This window comes from Podarcis bocagei, assembly GCF_964188305.1.
Source record: "Podarcis bocagei genome assembly, chromosome: 3".
Lineage (NCBI taxonomy): Eukaryota > Metazoa > Chordata > Lepidosauria > Squamata > Lacertidae > Podarcis > Podarcis bocagei.
Window position 1 is genome coordinate 92,796,487 of NC_138127.1, and position 15,670 is coordinate 92,812,156.

Sequence of the window (15,670 nt, forward strand, 5' to 3'; positions counted from 1 at the left end):
CTTCAAAGTTAGTCCACAGGTGGTGGGAACTCTGAGTTACGCAATGTGACAAAAAGCCAAGCGATGAGGTTAGGCACTCTGTAACCAACTGGTCCGTTCATTTATAGCTTCTGTAGAAAAGCAAAACGTGGCAGTGTTCCTTCCCTACCCAAACAGTAAAAACCGATGAGCCATTGCACCAGGCTTGAAGCTACAGCTGTGGGAAGCTGTGGGAAGCATCAAAAGCTTTTACCACTTGAAAGTTCTTGAAGCACTACCCAAGGAAAAGGTTGCAGGCAAGAGCTAGGTGCCAGATAAGATCCACAAGTGATAAGGGCCAGCTGGTTTTTTTAAAACTGGTAGAATTGCATCTTTCGAAATTTAAAAAAATGGGCTTTCAGTGGAGAAAGTTGTCCTAACATTAGGGGAGAGGAGCATTACTTAAATATAAGTTCAAACAAACAAACAACAACAACAATAAGCAGACCCTCTGAAATCTGTGTGACTTAAAGTTTATGGGTCATGGATCTTGTGTGGCTAACAAGACAGTCCTAACCATGTCTTCTCAGAAATAAATTCCACTGGATTCAGTGGAGTTTATTCCCAGATTAGGGTAGTTAGGATTACAGCAGTTTAAGTCTAAATCCAACCCTTGGACTGTACCATTTGTTGGTCAGATGTTTCACTGAAAAAATCAACTAAATGATTAATTTTGCCTATTGATTGTGCAGCAGAATTTCGGGCTTGACCCAGGAGTGGAGCTGCGGCTGGTGGTGTTGGGCCGACTCAGGCTCCAATGAGGTTGCACCCCCTCAAAAAAATGCACCCGGGGCCACTGCCCCCCCCCCGCCCCATACTATACTACTGGTGTGCAGAATGTCCAGTATAATTCCACCCCTAATGCATAATTACTTTGTCAGTAACATGTTTCAGAATGCACTCACACAAAACTGGAGGGCAGTGGCGTAGCGTGGGTTGTCAGCACCCAGGGCAAGGCAAGTAATTTGCGCCCCCTAACCCGTGGATTTGCGCCCTCTAACCCTAACCCCCAGATGTTGCGCCCGGTGCGGCCGGCCCCCCCTGCACCCCCACGCTACGCCACTGCTGGAGGGCCCTCACCTGAGACGGTGCTCCAAAAAGAGAAGAGAAAAGGGAGCTTCTGACTTAAAACAGTCGCATGAAATGTGCTCCAGACTTAATATGCCCTCATTTTACTAACTGCCCCCGATTCTCTCCCCTGCATTTCTGTAAAATTGTAGCTATCACATGTGCTCAAATCTGTGAAGTTGTTTGTCTCTCAGCAGCCCCAAACCCCCGGCAGTAGGTTGTCCCGCAAGTAGATTAAGAAAGAATGAAAAAGTTACTATCTGATTTGCCGCAGAAATCACATTGACTCATTTGGTGCCTCTCGGGTCCTCCGGCCCCCGCGGAGAAATTCCCAGCACACAACAAACCTGAAACCCTTTGTCTGTAAATTTTGGCAAAGCCTGAAATCTCGCTTCATTTTTGTAGCAATGTGTAAAATGTACAGCATCTGTGGTCAGGCTCAGCTGTGCCTTTACAAATGCTACTTAGTTGGTTTAGGACCAGAATCCTAGAATCCTTTTGCTAATTGATTAATTACCTAAATTGCCTAAAATGGTAGCTTGGCTTTAATAATAATAATAATAATAATAAATACTCCTGAAATGTTAGGTCCATTTATAGGTTTTGATCTCTGGATTGGGCTCAGGTAAACAAGGCTGTTGGATGCCAGGCATGTTAAGACTTACCCAGACCCTGATACCATCTTCTGAGGCCCTTCTTTGTGTGCCTCCTCCTGAAATGTCCGGAGGGTGGCATCACGAAAACAGGCCTTCTCTGCAGTGGCTCCTTGTCTGTGGAATGCTCTCCCCAGGGAAGTTCGCCTGGCCTCTTCATTGTGCACCTTTAGGCGCCAGGCAAAAACATTCCTTTTTAACCAGGTCTTTGGCTGATCTGTTTCACATCCTATGCCCTTTTAAAACGTGGCACTTTTCTGGGGGGTTGATATTGGGTTGTTTTTATTCTGATTATATATGTTGTGACCTTTTCTGTGAACCGCCCTGAAACCTCCAGGTATAGGGCGGTATACAAATTCGATCAATAGGTAAAAGAAAGAAAGAAAGAAAGAAAGAAAGAGGCAGTATAACCCCGACTGCTAAATGCTGGGGGTCATGAGGGAGAGCTGTTGTGGAATTAGTGCCTTGCTTCTGCATTTCCTTGGAGGCATGTGATTCCTGTTAGGAACAGGATGGTGATAAATGGAAGGTCTGTAGGTCAGTGGCAGGGAGCCTGCTTTGTGCAGGCAACCCCTGTTTTAGGCATGACCGATATGTGCAATCGTGCACAGCGCCAAACCCGGAAGGGACCAAGAAACATCATAAAAGACGTCACTAACATGGTGGACAGCATCTTAAAAAGCAGAGACATCACCTTGCCAACAAAGGTCCATATAGTTAAAGCTATGGTTTTCCCAGTAGTGATGTATGGAAGTGAGAGCTGGACCATAAAGAAGGCTGATCGCCAAAGAATTGATGCTTTTGAGTTATGGTGCTGGAGGAGACTCTTGAGAGTCCCATGGACTGCAAGAAGATCAAACCTATCCATTCTCAAGGAAATCAGCCCTGAGTGCTCACTGGAAGCACAGGTGTGAAGCTGAGGCTCCAATACTTTGGCCTCCTCATGAGAAGAGAAGACTCTCTGGAAAAGACCCTGATGTTGGGAAAGATGGAGGGCACAGGGAGAAGGGTACGCCAGAGGACGAGATGGTTGAACAGTGTTCTCAAAGCTACCAGCATGAGTCTGACCAAACTGTGGGAGGCAGTGGAAGACAGGAGTGCCTGGCATGCTCTGGTCCATGGGGTCACGAAGAGTTGGACACGACTTAAATGACTAAACAACAACAACAGGATGAAATGGGATGTTTCGATAGCACACCATTGCACACCCGGAACTTACCCCCCAACACACACACACAAATTGTGGGTTGCCGGTATGCAGAAGACCCCAGGTTGAATCCCTGGGACCTCCAGGTAGGACAAGCAGGGTCCACTGGTCTGCCTTGGCATAAGGCAGCTTCCTATGACACTGTTACACACCACTGCAATCTCAATGAGATTCCAGAGGTTGCAGGCATGCTTCAACTCAGGGCCTGTGATTCCTTTAAGGCACAGCAGAGACTGTGGTGTCTTTACGATATATGGTTTATTTGCACATATCTGAGCCGACTGTGGAGAGGTTCTCAGCATCACACACTCCAAGAAGGTTTCTTGTTTCTCTCACAGGTACAGCCACTCTCTTTCCCTCATAGCTGCCATGTTGGAGCCAAAGCTGCCAGCCCACTTTCTCTCCCCCCCCCCACTTCCTGCTTACCAAACTGCTTGCAAAAAAAACCAAACCGCTAATTTTCCTCTTGCTTAAACCACCCCCCACTGCCAGTTCTGCCAAACTCCACCCTTAACTCCCCTTTTTGTCTTTCTAACTAACGGACTGTTGAGGGAAGGAGCGCCCCTCGCATTTGCCTTCATTGTCACCCTAATGACCCATCTTCATGGGTGATTTCCAGGACACAGGAAGCCATGGTTTTAACATGCTAAATCCAAGGGTTCAGTCTTTCTCACACTAGCCTTAAATCCCCAAACCTTGATCAGTACTAACTTTGATTGGACCCAGGAATTTAGGGCGATCTGTCCCCTCCAAGCAAACCCATAACAATACTTTGCTGGCCCATCGGAGATCTTTTTATATTGGGCCAAATTATACAGTGGTAACAGACAGTGGTGTATGTTTCAACGCAGGACTTACCCCAGCCACATGGAAAAGGGGCAGGGGAGGGAGTGGAGAGTCAGATTTTAAAAGCAACATTTGAAATGCACAATGTTTTCCCCACGTGCAACATGTGTATCCCATCATCCCTTCTTTTGGGGCCACTTTCAGAGTTTGAACTCTTACATTCTACTTTCTTAGGACTGAAATGAACCTCCCGCCCCTACCCCTAAAATGTAGATATGCCCTGTAAGTGGCTTATCTACATTTGAAAGGTATTTTGGAGGCAGGAATTGGGTGCGGGAATAGGGCATGTCCCACCTGAAAGATACTGCTACTTGGTGCTGTGGCTGCAGTCCCCCCCCCCCCTTTCCCTTCCCTGGTTTAAAACCTTTCTGCCTATTCTGCCACCAACACTTTCAGCCAATTGCTTTCAATATATAGACAGCAGCAAAGAAACAAAATTTGTTGCACCAGATGCTTCTTTGTCTTAGTAGAAACAGTTCCAGCCAAAAGTCTGTAGGGGGTGTTATTAATAAAGGAATCATGTTAGAGAGCTGCTGCTTAAGTTTTAAATTCTGTTACGTTTTAGGCTGTTGGAGTTATAAAAGCGGCTGCCTGCATAATATTTATGGCAGCTTTGCACTAGCACATCTCGGGGAGCAGCTTGTATCTATACTAAATTTTTAATTTTCATTTCCAGTTTGTTCTTAGAGGGATTGCACGGGGTTTTCATGGTTTTTCTTGAAAGAGGCACGCTGATAGTTTGCACTAACAGCAAGTGTTAGTTAGTGCCTGGATTGTGGGTATCTCATGCATGGGATTGTCAACATGCCAGCTATCTGAGAAAGCACTATGATAACGGGACAAGTATAGTATCTGGAAGTACTTCACCCAGACGTGCATTGATAGACGTGCATTTAAACTTTTTTAAAAACATCTGATTGCACTGGGAGGTTTTAATTCACCAGTTGTGCATTTAACATTCTTATTAAAGCTTGCATCTTGATTCATCTAAATTTTTGTTGGAGCTGAATTCTGCTGGTGTTTTGCTGGATTGGACAAAAAAAATATTTTCTGTTTACTGCTCACATTACAGTATAGTGTTGTTGTTGGTTCTATAGTAGTTGTAAGTAGTTGAGTATGTAACTTGTGAGCCCACTATTGAGTGGAGTGATTTAAGAAAGGGGGTGTACAGTATAAACAAACTTTCCTTCGCATAAGCATCCCAGTTTATTTTAATTTTTTGTTTGTTTGTTTGCTTACCTTTGTCCTTTGGGCAGAATGTAACATGGAAGCCAGGGAGAGAACAACTCAGAATTCACACACTGAGAAATGCTATCATTATTTGGTAATACATTTTTATTTTGAAGCTTGCCATTCCTGTTGACTCTTAAAATTATTGAACAAAAGGACAAGGAAGGGAATCATAACTCTGTGACTCAGCTGCTGCCAGTCAACGCAGACAATTCTGGGAAGATAAATAACCTGGTCTGGTTTAAGGCTGCTTCCTATGTTCTTAAGAAATTAGCTCAATTCAGGCACCATTGTTTAGAACCATAGTAGAACCATTGAACTTTGAATTGTACAACTAAAAAACCATGGTATAAAACTGCTTGTCTGCTGTCACCTCGTGTAGTTTCTGTACTTAGCTTTAGCAATATATAGTTTGCTGGTCAATCCCAGACCAAATCATGCCAACTGCTGTTAAGGTTTCTTAACTATGCTTTGACACGATGTCTGAATTGAGCCCTTCTCTTCTTTATGAATATATTACGTGTTCATACCTTTGCTGCACTATTTGTGGGATATAACCAACATGCTTAAGTCTAAGTAATGCAGGCTTTGCACGGTAACTTCTTACCTTGGAAGGAAATGGGTATTCAAGCCTGTTGGGTTTGGGGTTGTTTTTTTTTGGTTAAGTTTTATTGATCTTCAGTGTATAAACACAATTAAAAAGAGTTCCCTCCATCTTAACTTACCCCCCCAATCAAGCCTATTGTTCAACCCACAGTCTAATTTGATAAAAAATACATGTACTGTTTTATAAGTCAAATCATAGCAATCCATCCTGATGAATGGGATGGAGGTGTGAGATAGATCACTGTCATTTGCATTGTGTGTGGAACGGGGAATCATTGCGACTTCTGCTTTTATGGCATGTTTGCCGACAGTCTTGCTCCATTCATGCCCACGTTCCTAAGTCTATTCTCACTATAATTAAGGAGCTTTAGTTCAGGATTTGCTGTATTGTAGATGAATGTTTTTGAGAAGTGCTAACTGTTAGCGGAGTGCCATAAAATATCAGCTTCGTCATGTGATTTTGACTTTGCAATTATCCTGCCTCCTAAGCTGTGTAAACAGAACGTTAGTAGTTCTGGGCGGTGCCCACAATGTCTGGTACGGCATGTTTTCTTCATTGCTAGAACTCGAAGGTCTTGAGCTCCTGGGGTTCTTTTAGGGACAAAGTTCAGGCAGGGGATTTTGAACCTTTGGAAGCCAAGGTTGGCTAAAGTCAAAGCTTGGTCAATTCTCTTCTCTTTGTACACACATGTCCTCAAAATTCCCCACCCTAAAAATAACAACCAGGGGGACCTTTTCTCCAGCAGGAGGAGAAATTTTATAATAATTTGTCAGGATGTAGCTCACCATGAGTATAGATAGTAGCATAGCTGCTTTCTTTTTCCCCTAAGGTCTTGCTTTGTTTTGTTTCCTCACCACACCTGTAACTCTGTAGGTAAACTGGCCACCCTTTTGCATCCTCCACAATTCCCTGTGCTTAGCATCATTCCAGGGCATTGTGGAAGGAAATTGGAAGCTGCTACAAAAATAAATTAAAATAAATGGTGGGGGATATTGGGAGAAAATTCTGCAAAGTGGTTATCTTTTTCAAGGGAAGTGGGAACAAGAAACATTTCTGAAATTTTCTCAGAAAGGTAATTTATGAGAAAGTGTGGTTGGGGCTTGCTGAAGAGGATGGAATGCATCAGGATGTTAGGACATTATATATATATATATATATATATATATATATATATATATATATATATATATCAGCATGGGATGTGAGAGGTCACCAGGTCTCATGCCGGCAAGATCCCTGAAGGGCCTCAGACAAGCCACTATCTCTCAGTCTCTGCCCTACATCTACAATGTGGGACAAACAGCGCTAGGTGGCCTGGTTATCAGGAATACACTGATAAGGTATACAAAGCACTTTGAACCCTGAAAGCACTATTTAAAGTGCTTTCGTGTTTCTTATTTGTTATGTATTGAGTTGAGTAGGATCCAAACTGCAGCAGTCTGATTGGTCCTAGAACAATAGGATCCAAATTACAGCAGTCTGATTGGTCCTAGAACAATAGGATTCAGAATGCAGCCGTCTGATTGGTCCAAGAACAATGCAGCAGTATGATTGGTTGGCAGGAACCACCCAATCATGCTCCAGATATAAGTGAATCCACAACCTGATTGGCTTACAGTAGAATTCCAGAATTAACCAATCATGTGCAGCCCATTGTGTAAATAATGTATATAAAGCAGATACTTTGAGGGGACTTTTATTCATTCCTCCTCACCACTATGAGCTGAATAAAGAGCATGAAATCACTTGCGACTCTGAGTATATTTCATTATTTATTAATTCACATAACCTAGGAACCACAAAAGGATATGGAAACACGTAGAGCACAGAATCCTTGGTCAAAGGCCACAGAAGTAATACAAAGCCATGACTTGACTGCATATGTACCTACATTGCATGGGCATAGCCAAGAGCGGGCAGGGAGGAGCAGCTGTCCCCCCATCAACAAAAATGCATAGCTAACTGAGGTTCTGCCCCCCACTAACAAAAATCCTGGCTACACCCATGGTACACCCACAATCTCTCCGGTCAAGTTCCAGGTTGACTTCGCACTTACAAATCTCCTTTTCCTGCTGCTTTTCTTGGTGGCTTTGAATGTTAAAATAGCAGGGGAAAGCATTCAGGGAGGAAACTTGCCTATCTTCTGCCGTGTGCAGATGGTTTTAAGTTTGGGCTTGAAATCCTCTTTTTGGAGGTCCTCCTAACAAAACGCCACTATAACACTGGATCCCAGATGCTGGGAGTCTCTCTTTAACTACTGGCCTTGAGGCAGCAGAGTTGCCACACTAGCTCTCGTTGCAAAATAGAGGTGTGTTTACACAAAAACTAAAGAGCCTAGAGTAGCAACGGGCTTCCTGAAGAACATATGTGCCTCCCTGAGCCTCCCATATGGAGAGAGTGCATCTGATAAATAGAGTAAATAATATTCTTGCACATGCCTTCAAGGCATGTGTTGCAATATTCCACAGGAAGGAGTGACCTGTCTGCTTCATTTCCTTTCATGAATCATGATGGCAGAATGATGATTCTCACCAGTGGTAAGGCAAGACGCTCTTGCTATCTCCCTTTCACTGGGAGTGTTTTCACTTATTTTTCTTTCTCACCCCTACTCATTGCAAAACACTGGTCTTACCCACATATACGAGAGTAAAGCTTTCTTTAGCGGCTCATTTCATTTTCTTCTGCTTCACTTTTTTTTGGGGGGGGTTTGCATGAGCTGGGTCTTTCCTGCACGTGAATGAAGATTTGAAGTTCCGACCAGCTGAGGGCATTACTATTGCACCAGTTTTTGAAAAGGAGCATGTATTAATTGCTCACTTCAACATGCAGCATGTGTGTGAGCTGAGATTCTATAAATTGCATATTTAACCAACCTGTAGGCATAGCTTACTCTGTCCTCAGGACACGGGGCTTTGGCTATGGAGAGCTCCTTCAGAATATTTCAGCCCCTTCCCAGAGTTCCTAGCTTTTAAAAAAAACAAAAACCACAACACCCAGTTGTAAGCATTTTTATTTATGCATATTTAAGGGGAAACATCCAAGCAAAATTCTGTTCAGTTTCTCCATAAGAAGTAAACTTGGTCCTAACTTCCACTGTGCTGACAAGAAGTATAAAGAACCTGGGATAAAAAGCTAGCTTTCATTTTATTAATGGAATGAAATAGCATTGATTAAAGCGTGCATTTAGACGTTTACCTACATGCATTTATTTCCCACCACCCTCCAGGGCTGAGGACCCCACCACAACAGTGGTAGGCCCTGCTGAATCAGACCAGAGGCCTATCTAGTGTTCAACCAGGTGGCTATAGAAATCGTGCAAGCAGGACCTAAGTGCCTCAGTGCACTTGTGATTCCCAGCAACAAGTATACAGAGGCATACTACCTTTGACCTAGGTTGTCATGACTGGTAGCCATTTATATCCTCTGCAAATTTGTCTGTTACTCTTTTAAAGCCTTCCAAGTTGTTGCCCATCACTTCAGCTTGGGGTAGTGAATTTCATGTCCTGACTCTTTCAACATTCAGCTCCCATGTTTTTCCCTGTGCTCTAGCATTGTGAAAAAGGTATAAACAGTTTCCCTACATGGCTGTAGCCGGGTGTAGCTAGATCAAGTAAAACAATTGTTGTTGTTGTTGTTTAGTCGTGTCTGCCTCTTCGTGACCCCATGGACCAGAGCATGCCAGGCACTTCTGTCTTCCACTGCCTCCCGCAGTTTGGTCAAACTCATGCTGGTAGCTTTGAGAACACTGTTCAACCATCTCGTCCTCTGTCGTCCCCTTCTCCTTGTGCCCTCCATCTTTCCCAACATCAGGGTCTTTTCCAGGGAGTCTTCTCTTCTCATGATGTGGCCAAAGTATTGGAGCCTCAGCTTCAGGATCTGTCCTTCCAGTGAGCACTCAGAGCTGATTACCTTCAGAATGGAAATAAAACAAATAGAACGGAAATAGAAAACAGAATGGAAAGTAAAACAATAGAAATACTTAACTAACTGACCAATCACTTCGGTTTAGCACGCCCTAACAAAAGCCCACCAAGTCTTGCCTCCTCTAACAAAAATCCTGACTACGCCCATGTTTCCTTATTCTTTTAACCGCTCTGTGAGCGATTCGGTGTCATCAGCAAATGTGGTTACCTCACTGCTCACCCACAAGTCTAGATCATTTACCTTGCCCACAACATGCTTGTTGTGGCATATACACCCGTGTAGACCACTCAAGGACCCAATCACATTTTACACACTAGTAAAAAAAAGCTACAATAATTTACAAAGTTTTCTTCCAGAGTAACGCATTGTAGGGTGATGCTAAATTGTACGTAAATAGCATAAAAAACAACAGCAAAACTGTAAAATGCTTCGTAGATTGAAAAGCCTCAGAGATGCAACAAAATAATAATTTTGAAACACTGGGAGGTCTGGCTGTAGAAAGAGGGTGCTTCTTTTAAAGTACAGGTGCTCTGATCTCAAAACTCGACCCCACCGCGCTGCTCATTACAATATTAATCTTTTTTAAATCACTTTTTTTTTGAAGTTTTCTGCTACCTTTTTTCTGGTGGTTTACGTAATGTGAACCCTACAGCAAGAGCACAGAGTATCCACAGGCTTCCTGAAGGGGGAAAATTCAAGATGCTGTTATCTAGTGAACATTGTTCCTATTTTCCTATTTCATTGCTTTAAATAATTTTAAACTGGTTTTAGCATTAGCAACTTATCATTAGCTTTGGTGTGTGATGCCTTTGAATTTGTGTGGGTGTGTGCAGACATTTGTACCTGAAAGTGAGTTCTCTGTAACTTGAAAAGCAACACTCCCAACAACAGTATTGCCTCATTGTGTGGTTTGGCTTTTGTTCTGCGTCAGGAACCTGACTGCTACATCTCTCTGGCCCATTTGAGGAGCCCATAAAGTAAAATGCAAATTAAATGTTGAGTATCTACCAAGAATACAGTCCTTGACATCTTTCTTTTAACATTAACATTATTTTAACAGTATTATGCTGTAAATTCAATTGGAAAGATCTAGAGCTGCCCTAGGACAGACATGTGTTTGTTTTCGTAACAATCAAGGATCCAAATTTTATTTCTTAAAAAAACTTGATAGCAGGCCCTTTAAAACCCACACTTATCCACACTTACAGTTTGCCCCTTTCTTACCAGGCACAAGTCTGCACTCTAAAGCTCCATGTCCAAGTATTTGCTTTTTGCTTTTTTTGCTGCAGATCTTTCCCTGCAAAAACCCATTCTTTGGCACCGAATAGGAGCAAATGTTTATTTGGGTTTTCCGCATATTGCTGTTTGCTCCGATTGAACTTTAAAGATCTGGCTTTCACAGGGAAAGCTCTGGCGGGGGGTGCGAGGTTGGAGGAGCTGGGAAGGCATTCAAGACATGGACATTTAAAATACAGACCTGTGCCTGGAAAGAGCGGAGGAAATGTGAGTGTGGATAAACCCATAGATTTAGATATGCATAATACTGACTGCAATAATAATTACTGCTAATGTGTGTCTTTTGTTGTTCCAAACAACAGAGCTCCAAACAATCTAGATTGATTGTTGTAAATACTACCATGTATATAAATTTTTAGTGTACTGTATTTTAAATATCGTGCTGGGAGTACTATTTTCTGTCACTTTGTCTTACGGTCAACTTTTCATATAGGGTAGTTTTTGTACTTGTGCCTTTATGCCTGGCACAAAACAAGTGTGTGTTCAGAGTATTTTTTGGCAGATGTTATTATAACTGTTGCCCTTTGTTTTGTGGTGTGGATGTGCAATACAGCTAGTATGAGGTTATGTGGTGTGTGCATTTTCAGAAGCGCTTCACTTTCTGGAAAGAGTATAGGTGGCTTGCTTTATAGCAAAAACTTTTAAGGCAGCTATGGCACGGATGAAATACAAAGTTTGTGCAGAGATTTCCCATATACCTTTAAATTAGAAGCTGAACTGGGAGATAAGGAAGCTGTGGTTTCCCCCACACACATTTCCCTTACCCACTGCCAACCCCAGTCCAGACTTGCTTTCACCAGTAAACAGAAAGGAGTGAGGGGCAGGGCATAATGGGTCAGAGAAGCCACAGATTGCTTCAGCTGCTGATTCATCGGTGAATTTAATGAAAAAACTCTGAATAGCAATGCAGCAGTCTGTTTGCAGAAGGGAGCATCTGATTACCATTTTGACAAAACTGCTAAAATTTAATATAAGCGATGTATTTTATTGTAACAGATTGAGATTGAATCCTGACAAGACAGAAGTACTGTTTCTGGGGGACAGGAGACGGGCAGGTGTGGAGGATTCCCTGGTCCTGAATGGGGTAACTGTGCCCCTGAAGGACCAGGTGCGCAGCCTGGGAGTCATTTTGGACTCACAGCTGTCCATGGAGGCACAGGTCAAATCCGTGTCCAGGGCAGCTGTGTACCAGCTCCATCTGGTACGCAGGCTGAGACCCTATCTGCCTGCGGACTGCCTCGCCAGAGTGGTGCATGCTCTGGTTATCTCCCGCTTGGACTACTGCAATGCACTCTATGTGGGGCTACCTTTGAAGGTGACCCGGAAACTACAACTAATCCAGAACGCAGCAGCCAGACTGGTGACTGGGAGCGGCCGCCGAGACCATATAACACTGGTCTTGAAAGACCTACATTGGCTCCCAGTACGTTTCCGAGCACAATTCAAAGTGTTGGTGCTGACCTTTAAAGCCCTAAACGGCCTCGGTCCAGTATACCTGAAGGAGCATCTCCACCCCCATCGTTCTACCCGGACACTGAAGTCCAGCACTGAGGGCCTTCTGGCGGTTCCCTCATTGCGAGAAGCAAAGCTACAGGGAACCAGGCAGAGGGCCTTCTCGGTAGTAGCGCCCTCCCTGTGGAACGCCCTCCCACCAGATGTCAAAGAGAACAACTACTACCAGACTTTTAGAAGACATCTGAAGGCAGCCCTGTTTAGGGAAGCTTTTAATGTTTGATGTATCACAGTATTTTAATATTCTTTTGGAAGCCGACCAGAGTGGCTGGGGAAGCCCAGCCAGATGGGCGGGGTATAAATAATAAATTATTATTATTATTATTACGTTGTTGTTGTTGTTGTTGTTTCACCATTACAAGGGCTTTTCTTACCTTGTATGCATTGGGATTTTAAAATTCAAGACAGGCCTGTAAAGACAGTAGGCTCATTTCTGTTTACTTTGGGAAATAGAACTTCCTGAATATGCTAAATCACTGACCCTGTTAATGGAAGATGCTTTGCACATTGCTTATGCTAAAGCAGAGGCAGCATTTAACTGTCCTAAGCCGAAGTCATGAAGGCTTTGTGTGTTTGCTTGTCAGCGTGCAGGACAATGTAAACAGATTCATAATGACTAAAAAGGAAATGAGTGGGGGTTACTAAAAGAAACCACTGGTTTTTTTATAATTCATAAAGGAAGATCTAATTAATATAAACAGTGTTGTGCGTCTCTGAAATGTGAAATATGTAATTCAGGGCTCTTCTAGACAGTTGCTGTTTGGGGGTGGGATTTTGCAGCTCTTGAACAGAAAAGCTGCTTCCCCTCAAAGATGGGACGTTTTGTGATAAGGAAACTGATAGAGAACTCCACTGGAAAGTTTGGGACAGCACCTGCTTGACACAATGTTGCCTAACCTCCCCACAAACAAATAAGAAGAAATGCTCCATAAATGTGTTGTCTGGAAGCAACCTCAGAAACAGAATATGAGAGGAGAGGAGAGTGCTAAAATGTAATCTAGTGATAGTCGCTGAGCTCCTTCAGGCAACCTGTTTATCTAGCATTCATCCTGATTTGTTTGCACAAAGTTTCTGTGGAGGTTAGGTTAGATCCAGTCTTTATTAACCATTCCTTCTGATTTGCTTGCAGGGAGGTTACACAGCAACTGCACATTCTGCATTCACGCTTATTTGTGTGCAGTGTGTTTATCATCTTCCTCTTAATCCTTCCTTCCCCGCACACTTTTCAGTGTGTTTCCCTGTCACTTTCCTAACCTCAAAAATCCAGTCCCTTTTGTAAAGTGGATTTGTTGTGCTGAGGTGACAGAGTGCTTTAATCCACTTTATCTGCACAGACCTAAATCTCCTGGTATACGCCTGAATCCCTGCTACAAAATACTGACAGTCTAGAGGGGCTCATTTGTATCCTGGTCTAAACCATCCACAACAAATACAGTCTTAATTCCTATCCAGTAGATAACATGTAACTGACTGCTTTTTGATCCCATGGATTATACTTTCACACATACCATGAATTCACATTAGATGTACCAGTACTCAGGATTAAGGTGCAATCAGAATTAAGAGCAGGAGGGCAGTAAAACGTAAAAGAAGCATTTGGCTGCTAAATTATAGGTTTGGGTGATTTTGCTGAAAATTACCCTTCCTGTAAAAAAAAACAATAAATTAATAAAAATAAATCTGGTTCTTCCACCCAGGGAGTCACTTAAAAAACTGATGTGCCATTAGTTCTGCATACTGATAGCCAGAACCTTTGGCCTTGAACACATAAGTATATTTTCTTAAGCCTGTACATTCTATTAATTTGTTTTATTCATACTCTGCTCCATCCCAGAGGCCCTGAGCAGTTTATATAAGAGTTTAAAACATTACAAGTGGGTGGGGAAGCAACACACTCTTTTCCTTTGCTTGTGCTTTTGATAAGACCTTCTGGTAACACTTCTCCGTCAAGCTGGTAGTTGAAGCTTGGTTGTCTTTATGTGGCATTTAGGCTGCAATCCTGTATGCATACTTACCTGAGGGTAAATCCCATTAAGCTCAGTAGGGCTTATGTACTTATGAATAGAAGACATGTAGAAGATTTTCAGTCACAGCTTGCTGACAGGAGAAAGCCTCTAATGAGAGGTCTGGAGGGTGGCAACACGAGAATGGGGCCTTTTCTGCAGTGGCTCGTCTCCCCAGGGAGGTTTGCCTGGTGCCTTCATTATACACCTTTGGGCGCAATACAAAAATGTTCCTCTTTAACCATGTCTTTGGTTGATTGACATCCTATGCCTTTTTAAAAATGGGTTGGGATGGGTTATTGGGTTGTTTTTGTTTTGATTATTTATTTTGTGGTTTTATATTCTGATTTTATCCTGTGAACTGCCCTGATACCTGTAGGTATAGAACGGTATACAACAACAACAAAAGAGATCTCAGTTAATAGAGCCAAATGCTAGTACATAGGAATCAGGGATGTGGGTGACGCTGTGGGCTAAACCACTGAGCCTCTTGGACTTGCTGATCGGAAGGTCGGCGGTTCGAATCCCTGCGACGGGGTGAGCTCCCGTTGCTCTGTCCCAGCTCCTGCCAATCTAGCAGTTCAAAAACATGCCAGTGCAAGTAGATAAATAGGTACCACTGCGAAGGGAATGTAAACGGTGTTTCCGTGCGCTCTGGTTTCCGTCACCATGTTCTGTTGCGCAAGAAGTGGTTTAGTCATGCTGGCCACATGACCCGCAAAGCTGTCTGTGGACAAACACCGGCCCCCTCGGCCTGATAGTGAGAAGAGCACTGCAACCCCATAGTCACCTTTGACTGGGTTTAACCATCCAGGGATCCTTTACCTTTACTATTTATCTACGTAGGAATCGCTATATTACTGAATTAATATAGAGTGGGGGTGCTCTGTTCCATTTATGTAAGCAAGAGTTTTTCAGGGTGTACCTCTTGGTTCTTCCCCTCTCCAGTTGCTTACCGCAGACGTATTTCAATTCGACCACACTGAAGCTGTGAAAAGAAGCATAGCATGTGAAAGTTCCTTTAAATAACACTGACTGAGCATAAGGATGGAGGAGAAATTTGGTTCAGTTTGCATTTATGGGCGAACCTGCCTAATTTGCCCTTTCCGAAACAATACACAAACTGAAACACAGGCATTGTTCAAAAGATCACACGTCTCTATATCTTCAGCTAAACAATGTGTACAAAGATGCATATGTTAGCATAAGATGTACCTATGTTAATGAAAAGAGCCTACAAAAATTCATTATATAAAGGGGGGGAGTTCATTTATAAAAATGTGTATATTAGGTATACAAAGATGTG

The 15,670-nt window shown here is 43.0% G+C and overlaps 1 protein-coding gene across 10 annotated transcripts in view; it reads left to right on the plus strand.

Moving 5' to 3' along the window:
- Positions 1-15,670, plus strand: part of LOC308584140 (uncharacterized protein) — a 301,938-nt gene that overhangs the window by 84,238 nt on the left and 202,030 nt on the right. The gene's annotated exons all lie outside the window — the stretch shown is intronic.